The sequence below is a fragment of the Mesoplodon densirostris genome, chromosome 9 (genome assembly GCF_025265405.1).
Source record: "Mesoplodon densirostris isolate mMesDen1 chromosome 9, mMesDen1 primary haplotype, whole genome shotgun sequence".
In the NCBI taxonomy this organism is placed as follows: domain Eukaryota; kingdom Metazoa; phylum Chordata; class Mammalia; order Artiodactyla; family Ziphiidae; genus Mesoplodon; species Mesoplodon densirostris.
The window spans coordinates 105,401,415-105,417,210 of NC_082669.1; the positions used below are offsets into that span (position 1 = coordinate 105,401,415).

At 38.0% G+C, this 15,796-nt stretch overlaps 1 protein-coding gene and 1 non-coding gene across 2 annotated transcripts in view; both read left to right on the top strand.

Annotated features, from left to right (window-relative positions):
• The window catches only part of CNTNAP2 (contactin associated protein 2), a 1,481,544-nt gene that overhangs the window by 446,025 nt on the left and 1,019,723 nt on the right, over window positions 1–15,796 (top strand). The window lies entirely within an intron of this gene.
• On the top strand, window positions 12,560–12,666 carry LOC132496529 (U6 spliceosomal RNA). The gene has a single exon (XR_009533430.1). It is a non-coding gene; the product is annotated as a U6 spliceosomal RNA (small nuclear RNA).

Here is a 15,796-nt window from a genome sequence, read left to right on the forward strand (position 1 = left end):
GTATGTGAAAATAGTGAAGCATAACATATGATTCTGCCAAATCCTATTTTTTCTCAGATTTTGGAGGGAACGTGGCATTCCATGAGAACATCTTGTAGTGTGCATCTTGCAGAATGTTCTTTGAAAACAGGTGCATATACTTTGGGTCGATGGTCTCTTCATTGCAAGATGTGCGAGGTGGAATCAATAGTCTCATCCGCATGAAAGGACATCCACCTCCCTATGGAAATAGAAACTCAGAGTGTGGTCCCTGGATCAGCAGCATCCATACTACCCGGGAACTTGTAAAAAATGTAACTTCTTGGGCACCACCCCAGAATGAGTGAATCAGAAACTGGAGCTGGCTTACTTCACTCAGTATGATAATCTCTGGGTCCATCCATGTTGCTGCAAATGGTGACAAATATATATCGCTTATATGTGGAATCTAAAAAAAAAAAACAAATGAACTTATTTATAAAACAGAAGTAGACTCACAGACATAGAAAACAAATTTATGGTTACCAAAGGGGAAAGCGGGGGGAGGGATAAATTAGGAGTTTGGGATTAAGAGACACCCAGTACTATATATAAAATAGATAAACAACAAGGACCTACTGTATAGCACAGGGAACTATACTCAGTATCTTGTAATAACCTATAATGGAAAAGATTCTAAAAAAGAAAACAAATATATATATATATATATATATATCTGAATCACTTTGATGTATACCTGAAACTAACACAACATTGTGAATCAACTATATTTCAATAAAAATTTTTAAAAAAAGAAACTGGAGTTGGGTCCAGCAATCTGTGTTATAATAAGCCTTCCAGGGGATTCTGATCTAAAGCAGCTACAGTTTAAGAGCCAAGAACCACTGCTGTGCCCATGTTTTACAGTCTCTGGCAAGTCATACTGAATCGTTTGTAATAAACATGCTATTCAGAATCAGTCCTAGTGGTATAATTTTAACTTTCAAATATATGTTAAAAATATATAACTAGTAATGCCCTTCTAATTTCTCATTAGTGTGTCCTTTTGGTTTCACATTAGAAGCACTTGGGAAGTTTTAAATATCCTGATGCCCAGGCAGTGGGGTGAAACCCAGGCAGCAGCTTGCTTTAAGTCTCCCCAGGTGATTCCAATGTGCAATGTACATGTAAGGACCAGTTTCTTATTTCTTTGTTGAGCAAAATTCTCAGCTCTGACTGTGCATTGAAACTGCCATTTCAGCTTCAAACGTACTCTCTCTACCCCCGGGCATTCTGATTCAAAAGGTGTAAGACAATTCCTGGGTTTTTGCATTTCTAAAAGTCTCCACACTTATGTTGTGCAGCTAGGGCTGATCCCAATATTTTGAAGCTCTAGAGAAGAAATTTCTCCATATTGGCTCTTGTCAAGTGGTAAGGGGATAGAAACAAAAGTCTTACTGTCACCCAGAACAATTTCTCCTATTGCATTTTTTGATCTGTAGGTCAGAGAAGTGAGATTTCAGCACTAATGGTGTTCAGGTCGTGTTTTAAAATTATGTTCATTAGGGGAAGAAATGGAAAAGTAATTCATAAATATTCAGTGATGCAAAATTGGTTAGCTGAGGCTAATATTAAAAATGTAGGGTATGATGAGAACCAATTGCTTTAAATCTTCAAGTTTGAAAATCTCAGTTACCTAGAATTTTATAACGATGGACAATGATTTTGAAAGGTTTTGATGAACCACTAGATGGGTAAGCATCTGTTCAAATAAAAATGATTAGTTAGTTGCTGGCAAAGCAGGAGATGATTTGAGAGTCATAATTAACCATAAGCTGGACATAAGTCAGGATTATAACACTTATTATTAAAGCCATGTATAATAATAAAATTTCCTCTACTCATCCTATTTAAAGATTTTTGAGTGCTTTATGTGAGCAAGGCACTGTGTTAGGAGCCAAGCAAAAGTTACAAAGAAAAGATAATAGTATTTTATTATAAAATGCAGACTGCTCTTAAGGACCACGATCCAAAAAGAATGTGTAAGACAAGCTAAATTCAGAGGAAGGTAGTGATAGTGAATGTGGAGTATGTTAAGAATCTTATGACTCAGTTTGAAATGTTTAAAAAACTGCACTGATTTCATTTGGAGAGAAGATTGGGGAATGACTGAAAATAGAACCTTAAGCATTAGAAAGGAACTAAGTATAAGACAGTGTTTTGGCTGAATTGTGTCCCCCCAAATTTGTATATTGAAATCCTAACCCCTAGTACCTCAGAATGTGACAGTGTTTGGAGCTATAGAGTCTTTAAAGAGGTAATTAAATTAAATTAAAATGGGGATTTCAGGGTGGCCCTAATCCAATATGACTGGTGTCCTTATAAGAAGAGATTAGGACATAGATGAACACAGGGAAGATGGTGTGAGGACCCAGCCCCGGGGGCAGCCATCTGCAAGTCAAGGAGACAGGCCTCAGAAAAAACCAAAGTTGGTCTTGGACTCCTAGCCTCCACAACTCGGAGAAAATTAATTTTTTTTTTTTTTTTTTTTTTTTTTTGCGGTACGCGGGCCTCTCACTGTTGTGGCCTCTCCCCGTTGTGGAGCACAGGCTCCAGACGCGCAGGCTCAGCGGCCATGGCTCACGGGCCCAGCCGCTCCGCGGCATGTGGGATCTTCCCGGACCGGGGCACGAACCCGTGTCCCCTGCATCGGCAGGCGGACTCTCAACCACTGCGCCACCAGGGAAGCCCGAAAATTAATTTTTATTGTTTAAGCTTGTGTATTTTGTTATGGCAGCCCCAGCAAACTAATATAGGCAGTAACTTTCTACAGACGGTGTCCTCAGAGGAACAAACACTAGGAAATGAACCGAATATTGCAATGAGTTAGTTAAAATATAAATATAAAATATATATATATATATAAATATATAAATATAAAAAGGAGCTTCTGACTATAGCGATTATCTGGGAGTCTGTGAAGTCTTCTAACAAGTAATAGTTTAAATCAGAAATTATCTATTTTTAACCACTGGTATAAGTAAGCATTGTTCCTCCTTAAAGAAAAAACAAACTTAACTACAGGAACATGTCAGGATTCCACTATAATTTATCTACCACCTTTCTTTGGACCAGATCAAAGATATGCCTGAAATATTTTGACTTATACATAGTATTAAATAGTGTTAGAGTGACATTATGGTATGTTTTTTCCAATATCTTTTTATTTCCTTCACTCTGAGGGTGCTGTACCCAGAAGGAGTGAATTAGGCTAAGGGCCCTCATGCTGTTACAATATAGAAACCATACACACAGTTCCTTCAATTTAGCTTGAGTCATACATATGGATACTTGGATATTTAAATGACCTTCTCTCTCATTTCTCTATCCCCTAAAAAAATCTAAAATCTGTTTCATTCTTTGGGGAATCACTTTGAATAAAATGAAAAAACAATTTGCAAGTAAGACATACAAGGGAGAGAGAGTGTGTGTATTTGTTTGAGTCTTTGGAGACATAGCATCTAGCAAACCTGAGGCACTCATGACTCAAAGAGAAATGGTTTGCTTGATCCCAGAGGTCGGTGAGGCCTCTGGATTCCAACCTGGGAAGCTTTATAGATATAAGCAATGAATTTTCTTTATTTGGTTGACATTTATATGACAGGGACAGACAGAGGTGGGGTGAACCTACTCTATTTTTAAAAGGCTAAAGTTAAGGAAAATAGAAGCAGAGGAAGTAGAGACATGTAAGATGATTACACAAAATAAGAGAGACCTCAGGCAGAGCCTGAATGTTCTCTTGCTTTCATATTGTTCTATGAGGCTCTTAGAAAAAGCACTCTCATCCAAAACTGTTTGCCCAAAGAAGCATGGGATTTTACAACTAGATATTTATTGTAGGAAGTATTTTTAAGCAACTTTTGAAATACAAATACTTTGCGTAAATGAGGGTTGGTTTTTTTTGTTGTTGTTGTTGTTTTTGGTCCATTCTCCTCCATGAAAAAGTTGGGTAGAATGGTAGGATGAGGTGGGGAGGGGGAAAAAAGATCCCACAGTTTAAAGTGGGGAGGGAAAGCATTTTAAGAAGTTGAGGGATGGGCTTCCCTGGTGGCGCAGTGGTTGAGAGTCCGCCTGCCGATGCAGGGGACACGGGTTCGTGCCCCGATCCCGGAAGATCCCACATGCCGCGGAGCGGCTGGGCCCGCGAGCCATGGCCGCGGAGCCTGTGTGTCCGGAGCCTGTGCTCCGCAACGGGAGAGGCCACAGCAGTGAGAGGCCCGCGTACAGCAAAAAAAAAAAAAAAAAAAAAAAAAAAAAAAAAGAAGTTGAGGGATTGTGGATAAGGAGTGTCAAACAGGAGTGGACGAGCCACGGGAAGAGCAGCCAGCACTCACTGGTTCCCACCAGCACAGGTCAGAGCACCAGACTTATACCTGGGGAACTTCCAAAGTGGCCAGCCTGGAGCAGTTGCACAGAACCCTTACAGCTGTAAGAACCCTTATGGCAGGAATCGCAAAAATGCCAATCACAATCGCATGGCAGCCTGAAGCAGGACATGTTAGAGCATCAGAACCTCAAGAGAGCTATAGATTCAACAACGTCCCCCTGCTTGATCATGCCATTGTTCCTAAGCAGTTCTGAGACATCTTGAGATCCAGAAAAATAAAGAAACTCTGCATTTCCTAGACAGAGGTTTCAAATTCTAGATAGAAAGAAGGTTATCATGTATCGAGAATTCTGCAAAGTGCAATAAACTTCTGAGGAGACATGTCTTGGCTTACAGAAAGGGCACCATCTCTTAGGCAATTGAGTCTGAGTTCACCCTTACAGTTGCACAGGTAGTTCACTGCACAAGAACTCTCCGGTAAGGGGTAAGCGAGAGTTGAAATTGAGCCCCTGCCAAGCAGGGCTGTGAACACCCAGAATAAGGGTCACTACTTTCTCATGTTCACAAATGTGTTTTAAATTGACCAAGTTATGAGGCCAGTAGGCCACTTTTTTAAAATTTTCAATTGTGCAAAAAAGGTGTAGGGGCCTGATTTAGTCATTTTCCTGCATGATGTATCATCCTCAGGGACCCGGGCAGGTGAAGCAGCACTGGGGTCTTTGATAGGTAACCATCTCCATGCTGCAGGAGCTCCAAGTATCTGAGTACTCTGAGACCAGTACTACAAAGAACAGAGTCCTGCTAGGATACTTCTGCAGCCTAAGAGCAATTCTGCAGCATTTTATTCACTGAGAAATTTGTGCTTTCATAAAAATGATTTAAAAACCCTATCTATTATTACAGTGAATAAAATGGGATTTTGAGCCTATTGTTGGATTTAATTATTATTTTTATGACAGAACTGGGGGTCTGGGAGTAGTTATAACAGTTATTTTTTTACTCTCTTTTATTAAGTCATTTATCATAAGCAAAATTCAGTTTCTAACTTTAGTTCTTTATTTAAGTTTCTAACTTATCTGTTTGTTTTGTTTGTTGTGTATTCCTGTGTTACATCTCTAAAGATTAGAGAATAGTATTTCATTTTCTCCAGCAAAAACTATTTAGCAGTCTAGGATAGCATGATGGTTAAATGGTAAAAAGAAGAGATGATTTGAAATTAAAGTGACAACAGTGAGGATTAACAGGGGCATGGAAGGCTACACATCAAACTCATCTCTACTGAAGCTTCACTCTCAACAGCAGATTTTCCATGGCCTCCTGACTTTCCTGCTCATCTCAATCCCAGGTTCCTGGTAATCAGGTCAAGAGGAGAAGAGATGAAGTTTATTTAGAATAAATGTGTGCCTTATGGTAGTCCAGGAAGCATGCTTTTTACATTGCTAAGCCTATTCCTGCTATAAAAATTATATTTATTAAGTCTAGGAACATTACATATTCCTGTAATACTTCAAAAATTGCAACAAATAAAGTTACAAAAAAAAGCATGGACATTTAAAAGATAACAATAAAGGTAATAGAAACATTACTAATGATGTCCTATGATTTGGTATCATTGGATGACACATGATGAATGATAGAGAAAATGGTGAGATTATTTTATTAATTTAATTCTGATGGTGATGTCCTCCCCTAGGATCTTGTTTCCTTTCATGTTTACGGTACACATTTTTCCTCTCCTTGCAAATATATTTCAAGATTTACCCTCTGTATAAAGCCTTACCCAACCACACCAACCAGGGTTATCATTTTGTTGTTGTTCTGAACTCCTGTAATAGTGATGCTTTCTCTGACTCTAGACTTGCTGAGGGCAGGGACCCAGCACTGCCATACTGTTTGTATTTCATAGGAATTCAGTTATTGTGTGAATGAGTGAATACCATGCAAACTGCACGTAATTTTTGATAGTACTCCCCTAAATTTTGTATTTGCTGAATATGTTTCACATTATACAACTTTTCATTTCCCTAGCCCCCCAGTCTTCAGTTCTAACTAGTGAAGTTAACCTAATGAAGGAGAGTACAATTTGTCCGAGGAAAATCTGGTGTCAGCCCTGTGGTATTTCTGGTCTTCACAGAATGGTATTTAGGGCTGTGTAAGAAGCAGTGGGATGCACCCCTCCCCATGCACACACCCCTTCACTCTCCCCTGAAATCTGGCACCATTAACCTGTATGTAGCCTCCTTGGTGCTGACCCTGCACTTTGATAAGAAAAGTCATTACAATACAAAGCATTAGAATCCAAATTTTTGGAAAAGGATTGAATTTTTTCCTAATATACAAAGTGATCAAAGGATTAAAGCTTTTATGTTCTCTGCAGGGGTCGACCCAGGCTTTGTGGAACATGAGGCGTCATACAATTTGGAGTTGGGGGAACTCTACAAAAAAGGAATACCGAATTACAAATACAAAATTAAGTATAAGGTAGAATCTTTATTTAGAATGAGAAAAAACTCACAACAAATTAGTAGACCCTTCCAGGCTCAGGTCCCTTATTTTCTGAGATCTCAGGAGGCAATTTACCAGAAATGAATGTTACCTGGCTTCCCTCCCTGGAAAAAAACTCCTAGCAATGTCCAGTCTCATGGTGGTCCCATAAGTGAGCTCAGTTAGCCTCACATTAAATTTCCCTCTGGCCCTTAAGGTTTGGAAAAGAAATATCCTGTGTGTGTGTGTGTGTGTGTGTGTGTGTGTGTGTGTGTATGAATCTTCCAAGGCTCAATTCAAGAACTAGGAATTCATTTGCCTAGTTGACATAATTATTTTGAATATACATCCTCTGCAAGATACAGATTCAGTACCATTCCTCAGGGAGAAGGAGCCAGTCAATAATTATCAACCACAGGAATAAATGTATAGCCAACCGTGACAGTGTTATGAAAGATACACAGTGTACTGAGAGTATATAACAAGGAAACATGAAACTAGGTACCCAGGGTTTTGTTTACATTCTTGTTTGCTATGTTTATTTTGCTTTTCGTGTTGTCAGCATTGGGGGATGAGAGGGGCTAGGGCAACCAAGCAAGAGGAAGTTCTATCTGAGCTGAAATTTAACGACAGATAGGAATTTAGTAGGTAAACGTGGTAGGGATGAGGGATATGGAGTTTCAGGCCATGGGGTTAAGAGGGAAGAATAACAAAGACCAATGTAGCCTCTGGTAACTCAAGCCTGGGGCTGGTTTAGGACTCACAATAGCTTTAATGAGAGCAGAAAATCCCAACTTCCTTCTCTGTCTACGCTGTCCAGTATGTTAGTGCTGGCCACATGTGTCTATGGAGTGCTTGAAAAACTCAAAGACTTCCTATGAAAAAAAAAAAGTGCAGTATATGTCACTAGTAACTTTTTCATATTCACTGAATGTTAAAAGAGTGTTTTGGATATATTGTGTTAAATTAAATATATTGTTAAAATTAAGCACCAGTTTATCCTTTTATTAAGTGTGGCTACCAGAAAATCTAAACTTGCAAATGCGCCTTGTCTTGTGGCTTGCTTTATGTTTCTATGGGATGGCACTGCTCCAGCAATGGATCTCAGCCCTGGCTGTTCATCATGACCCACAGACCTCACCAGACCTCAGGAATTAGAACCTCTCAGGGCACAGGCTGAGAGTTTGCAATTCACACAAATGACCTGGGTGATTGCAGCACTCGTGATTCACAGGCTACTCCTGTAAAAGGCTCAAATGTATGTATTATAGGTTTTACGTCTGCTTCTTTCAGCTGGGTAAGCGGTCTCTTTGAATCTGGTCAGATTCAAGGAATCTTTGACGTGGGATAGCTTTATGAGCAAAATCAGTTTTGGTAAGCCATTTTCAGTAGGGTACTGTCAATGGGCAGCCTGGGCTGAGGAATGCCTAACTCCAGGGAGATCATTTAAGTAGAAAAAAATGTGACCGATGCCTTCGTCAGGCTCTACATCGTGGTGGCCCTGTTTGCCAGATGCAGAAGTGGCGGCCTTTTGGTCTATCTGCCGCGATGCAAGCTCATGAGGTATAAACATGGCCGTCTGTGGCTGACCCTCCGTGCGAACTCGGGGTGAAGTCTGTTTTGGAAGGGGGTAGTATTAGACAGACACAGTGACAAACACAAGCCTCTCTATGCATTTTTTCCCCCAAAGACACTCATTTCCAATTAATAAAACATTTTGGGTTTAGGCATCTCCTTGTCTTAACTTAGCATTTCCATCATCATGGATATTTATTACTGTTTTTCAGGGTAAACTCTTAAGGGACCCTTATTTCAAGGGTTTTTCATAACAACAGGACCAGTCTTTCCAGAGTCTGAGAAAAATAATGATTCCTTATGTAGCCCAGAAAGCTCAGTTATACTGGTACTCAAAATCATGTAAATGCAAGCTTGTATTTACAGGTCTGTTAGAAGCCTTCTTCTTTAACAGAAATTCTTTTCTGGCTCCTCCTGTCCCATAGATGAGAAGGGCAGACACCACAAGAGGGTGTTTTTACTCATTTTGTTCTGTATGATCTATGAATTGGGTGACTATATTTTAAAATCAGATAATTTCTTTGGTCACTAAGGTATTTGATGGGATGGCAGCTTCATTCTGGATCCCCTCCATCAAGGATTTGCAGGTTCTTTTCACTCCACGGCTCTTCTCTTCCTCTTAGGATGCCCCCAGCAAAGACTGAAATAGAACTGCTTTTTATAGCTTGGTTTTTCAGAAATCAGCTCCTTTGGACTTGTAGAAGATCTTGTATCTCTGCCAGCTCATTACATTTTGAGTAACATTATCAAACGCAGAACTTAAGTTTTCAAAATAGAATTTTAAGTCGTTTCGTGAAAGAACAACTTGCCTAGATCATGATAACACCTTGTTAAATTGAATAGATCCTTGTCTTAGCTACTAAGTAAGTTAATGTTCCTTTAAAATATCATTCATCTGAGAAACAGCAGGAGTAAGAGTGGATTTTTTTTCTCTCCATTTAACTCCAGCTTCATTGAGATTATTGATTTCATTAAATAAATTCAAGCAACTTCTAAAACTTTCTCAGATTCTATGGCGCAAGGCCCAGTTGTATTTACATGGCAGGCAGTCATTCACATTCTGGTCCACACGTAAGTCCAGCATCACCTATCTCCCAAGTCTCCCTCTGGCCCAGGCAGCCTGATCATTAGCCAGTGTGCACACACTATTCCCAAATGCACACCTGCTTCTTCACAGCTCTATTATTTGACTTTACTCTTCCCTCATCCTAGAGTTTTATAACTCTTCTCCATCTAACAAATTTCCACTTATCCTCTATGACCCCCACCCCCCACCCCCTGCCCCAGAAATGTTACCTCTTCTGTGAATCTTCCCCAACTACCTTGGACACTGGTATCTCATCTAACTCTAGTACTGAATTCTAATTCAGGTTATGTATTTACATATGTTTATTCCTCACAAGTGAGCACTGGAGGGCAGGGATTAAGTTCAATTCACATTTGTCTTCAAGGGGTAGAAAGAATAGATATTTGAAGACAACTGCTGTATTTCCATCTTCTGACTTTCCTATCGCCACATGCTCCCAGTTTCTTCAAGTGGTGTCATCCAAATCCATTCACCCTCTGAGTGACTTATCTTTTAATATGCTTCCATTTGCTTCTGTGTGTTAACTGAAGTTATCTGGGGTTGGCAGGATAGTACATAAAATGCCATGGGATTTGTAGGCCTTAGAGAGAGGCCTCCAGGACACTTCCCTTTTCATTTGGTCTTCTTCCTTACACATTGCTTGGGCCCTGGCTTACCTTGAACTAGGGAAGGGCATACTCTGGGGTTTCACATGCCACTGGGCCTGTCTTTGGGAGCCTTTGTTCTGCTTTCTGGCCCACTCCCAGCCTGCAGAAGCCCTGACATACCTACGTATTTAGCTCATTATCATCTATGAACCGCATGACTATCTTTTAAAATCAGATCATGTCTTTGATTACTAATATATTCACTGGTACAGTAGCTTCACTCTGGATTCTCTCCATCCAGGATTTGCAGGTTCTTTGCAAGGCAGGAGTGCCCACCTGACTATCACCATCCTGTCTAACATTTGTAGTTTAGGTTTGGTGGCTCTGGTTTTTGTTTGTGTTATTTTAACTGATGTCATTGTGTCATTCTTATTGTTTGAAAATGAACAACCATGGTAGAATGCTTTGATCTTGAAGCTACCAGTCATATGTATTGAGGAGCAACATCTTTTTTTTGTTTGTTTTTTTGCGGTACGCGGGCCTCTCACTGTTGTGGCCTCTCCCGTTGCGGAGCACAGGCTCCGGATGCGCAGGCTCAGCGGCCATGGCTCATGGGCCCAGCCGCTCCGCGGCATGTGGGAACTTCCCAGACCGGGGCACGAATCTGTGTCCCCTGCATCAGCAGGTGGACTCCCAACCACTGTGTCACCAGGGAAGCCCGAGGAGCAACATCTTTTAAACAGAACTATAACCCAAGTACACATTTCTAAGCCCAATTAAGACCAATAAAATGTTTGTAAGTTGAATTAAATAACTCTTCTTTATCCCTGGCATAAAGTAAATTGATTTAAGAGAAGCAACCATTGTCTCAGCTATGTTCCAGAGACCGCAGCTTGCAAAAACAAACAAATGAAAACACAAATTTGGTGCCAATATTGGAACTCACATTAGAGAAAAATGGTCTTAATATACATACATTTTTTCTCTATATACTCATTAGATTGAAGCACTGTTTTCTACTGTAACGACATAACATTTCACTAAAATATAAGTGTGTTTGGGAGTTCATAAGCTCTTCTAGTGTTTTGAGAACACATTTGCAATATTAATGACTATGTTGGGTTTTTTTGCATTGATATACTTTTATATATGCATTTGGTTTATAAGCAAATACTCTTTCTAATGCTGAGTTCAATTGACAAAGAAAAAAAATGAATGAAGCACAGATGCTGTACATAAGAACAGAATGTGCAATGCAATTTAGCCCTGTGGGCTTCCTGGGAAGAACCCACTTATCCTATAATAGGTAGAGTTGTCAGTGGTGACAATAATGCTGTTAGAAATCAGAACTAAGTTGTGCTCACCAGTGTTTAACTGACAGTGCCACAGTGCCTTCAGGGATGAAGTGCAAGTGCTGTTACCATTCATCTCGTGATTTTTTTTTTTTGTGGTTCAATAATATATCTTCATAAAACACCAGTGATAGCCAGTATTCTGTTGTTCCTGTGAGTGAAATACGATGTGCTTGCAGTATGTTTTGAGGATTCACTAACTATGGCTATGTACACATAATTTGTAATCAAGTTTATGCATGAGTAGCTGAAATATAAATAGGAACACTTAAGACTGTCTCAAAATCAGATTGCATTCTCCATTTATATAGTCATAGCAGGAGAGTTCAGAGATATACAATAATAAGCATTGGTGAATGTTAGAGCAATTCAGAAAAGGAGCAAAAGCTAGATGGGGACAAAAAAGAGAAGGGCCATAACATTACTGAGGTAAAGATAAGACTGGATGAGTTTAATTTTTCAGAAATAAATCGTGGAATGGAGTATCAAAATGGGAATAAAAACAGTTCTAGCTTAATCCTATTTGAACTTCTGAGTTGTCTCCCTCTGATATTTGGTTTTGAGTGGAGATAATTCAGGTTTCTAAGTATAATTAATATAAATTTATCTTAAACTTTTGCACATGCACATGATCAACATCTTTATTGTGGGGATGTTGTAACAAGTCTCTGTTTTACTTACAGTCCATAGCTGCTAGATTTACCTTGTCAAGAAACCTCTAATTATGCCACTTCTTCACTTCATAAACTTCTTCTGAATGAAGTTCAAACTTCTTAACTTGAAATTCAGAGTCCTTCATGAGTTGTCTTCAACCAGGACCTCTTGTCATATCTCCTGCATGCAAAGAGCTCTTACTGAAGGACACGTAGTCTATTTGTCCATTCAGCAAACATACAGTGAGCATTTTAGCTCTGGGGATTCATGAATATATATATGTTCATTTATGTGTTCCAGGAGCTCAGGAAGGGGCAGAAATCATGCAAACAAAATAACCTGCTAAACTTCCATTCCTTTATTTTTAACAATCCCTTCATTTCAAGTAGCCTTACCATCCATTTCCAATAATAGAAACTCTTCCATGAAGTTTTCATGAAACTTCTCCCTAATCCCCTCAAAAGAAAGTAAGCCAGTGCTCGCTTCAGCAGCACATATACTAAAATTGGAACGATACAGAGAAGATTAGCATGGCCCCTGTGCACGGATGACACGCAAATTCGTGAAGCGTTCCATATTTTTTAGGGGCAGTGTATAAAGGATAAAGGAGTCAACATAAAGGGCCCCCCAGTGACCATACGGTGACAGATTTTTAAATAAAATTACTATTATACAAATAGAGCAGAGATAACGCACACACAAATCAAATATTTGCCCAGGTCAAAAAATAGAACTTTGCTACCTACTCCATAAGCTCCTTCCATGAGCATTCTGATCACACCCCCTTCCCCTGCTTCATATCCTCACCTTTATAATAATGACTTTCTTGTTTTTTGTTTTTCTGGTTTTATCACCCAAATGTGCATCCTTAAACACTATAGTTTACTCTTGCCCATTTAAAAAAAGATGCATCTCTTAGGATGAAGTTACAATTTGAGCATCAAAAGCACCGTCACCATCATCTTCACCACCACCATCACCATCATAATCATCATCATGGTTTACAAGATGAGTTTTGTGAAAGACCATGAATTCAAAATGACTCAAAATAGAAAAGTTATTATGAAGCTTGCCCGAAAGATTACTGTAATAGAAAGTAGTCACTATAATAGATCATGTTTATTTTTTATTGATTTTAATATTTAAGAGGGTTTGATATTTCTTCTATGAATCTTGTATGTTTATAAAGCACAATCATATGTCTGCTTTATCTGTTAAGAATAAACACTGGACACTGTAAGTCAAATAGCCCCAGAAAATGTAGATGCCAAGAACAGGAAGGACTATTCAGTTTGGGTGGGCACCCACAGTAACCAACCAGAAAGGGGGTTCCACAGTGTTTGCCAGATGACCTACAGAGGAACACTAACTACACAGACTTAATCTCTCAACCCCTAAGAGATTAAATCTCAATGCTAATAAGGGAGGTGTAACTTTTTAAAGCTAAGAGACAAAAATCAATACTTGATTATGACAAGATAATAGGTTATATATAACAATGGCCAAGTGATTTTTTTAAAAAATCAGAGATAAATACTAGGTTGCAAAATTAAAACCCTACGCATAAGATAAGGCCTGAAATAGTCGCACTGGTGTTAACAGGTGTAATTTAACTATAGAAAATTATAGTTAATTTTTATAGTTAAGCTTTTATAGAAAAGCTTAATATAGAAAGTGGTTTGGGTTAGAATCACCTTGAGAGAAACAAACAAGTATGATCAAGAACTAGTCAGTCAATAAACCAAAGTTCTGCAATCTAGGAAGTTCTGATTAGGTAATCTTTTCTTCAGGATCTGCTAAGAATTTTATGACCTAAGGAAAGGAATAAAATTAATAATGCTGAAACTCTGAGGGTATCTAAAAACAAATATAGAAAAACAAGAAGAGAAATAAGAAAGACATTAAACCTATGATATTGATGCTTTAGAGTAAACTTAAGTGAAGCTGTAACAATAAGTTCTGTAGCCTTTGTTTTATATGTTTGTGAATTATGGTTTCGACGTGTTTAAAAGGATCAGCTGTTCTAAATATATAGTTACAGTTAGTTTAAACTGTTTAAAATGACATGCTTAATAAATCTGTAATCAATATTTAAAGGCCCCAAGAAAAAATTCATTTTCAGTTTGGGGTATTAGATTCATGAGTTTAATAAATTGAACATTAAACAAAGAAAAAAAAAAGAGAAAGTAAGCCATCCATTCCAAAGTTAATTGTCAGTTCTTTATTTTAGCACTAGGCAATATTTACTTAATTTACATACATGTACCCTCCAAAAGTCAGTAAGTATTTTTAAAGTCGAGGATAATGTTCCAAATAGTCCCTATCCCCTACATTCAACAGAATTTGTAACTACAGAAAAATCACATATCTGTTGAATGAGTAAAATCATTCATGTTTTCTTAGAGGCAACATCATTCTTATTTCCTCCTTAATCATTCACCTCCTTACAAATGTAGGAGAAAAAAGTTACATTTCTCTCAACCATGACCTCGGTAGGTATCAAATCAAGTGATTCAATGATTGAAATGAAAAACAATATTTTATACAATTTTATATCGAATGAAATTTTCACTTTTATAAAGGAACATGAAACATTCCTACTGAAAATTAATAAAAGCATGATGATTTTCTCCATAATATAGCAATAAAATTTTGTTTTATAATTAATCCTTTAAAAGTATTTCAATCTTTTCATAAAGTGTTAAGTAATAAAACTTGCACAATTACCTTAAAAATGATTCTAAAATTATGAATAAGTGAAATTTGTAATTTTGCATCTATAGGGTTTTATAACCTTGCCCTTCTAACAGAATGGAGCTTACATTTTTTTACTGTAAAATTCAATAAATATACACTAGCTTCTATTTTGAATATAGATCATTATACATAGCTTGCTAGACACATCCAAAAATATATACTTGAAATAAGAATTATAATGAAGATGATTAAATAACTAACTCCAAATTTAATCACTCTGAACCTTATCTTTATAATATTATGCCAAATATGTTAGTAATACTTATCTACATTTCAACATGTTATAATGTACATAAATTTATTAGTGATAGATATACTTGAATTTCAGATAATGCATTAAAAAGTTCTGCACAGGATAAATATTTAAAAATATGATTCAATTAAAAATTATCTTTTCAAAGGAAAAAGTAGATCACGATTTAACTTGAACAGCTGAAGGTGAGACTGTCATTCATTCCTAAAACATCGACTCAAACCAGAGAAGATAAGTCTTGATGAAAATGCCTTTCTCATAGTAGACATCAGTAAATATTTGATAAAATTAGGCACCAGATCCTCAAAGTTTCATTGTCACTATTCTTTACGTTTATGCCAATAGGATATAATAATCATATAGAACACATTTTCATCTAGCACCTAACTTCCCTGAGGGACTTATTCTACCTTCTTAATACTCATTGCCATTACATAATAGGAGCTAAATTATAGTTTTGATTATACAGTGCCTAATTAAAAAGAAAACTCATGCTAATTGGGCTCCTAGTGTTGCTATGTAGACCAGTCCCAAGAAGATCCACCCTCATACCACACACTACTCATTTATAATCCTGGTCAGCTTGTTAATGACCTTCCAAAGTCAACAAGGATCCTCCTGCCCTATGTCGCCCGCACCAATAAAACGAGCCTGAGGGCTTCCCTGGTGGCGCAGTGATTGAGAGTCTGCCTGCCGATGCAG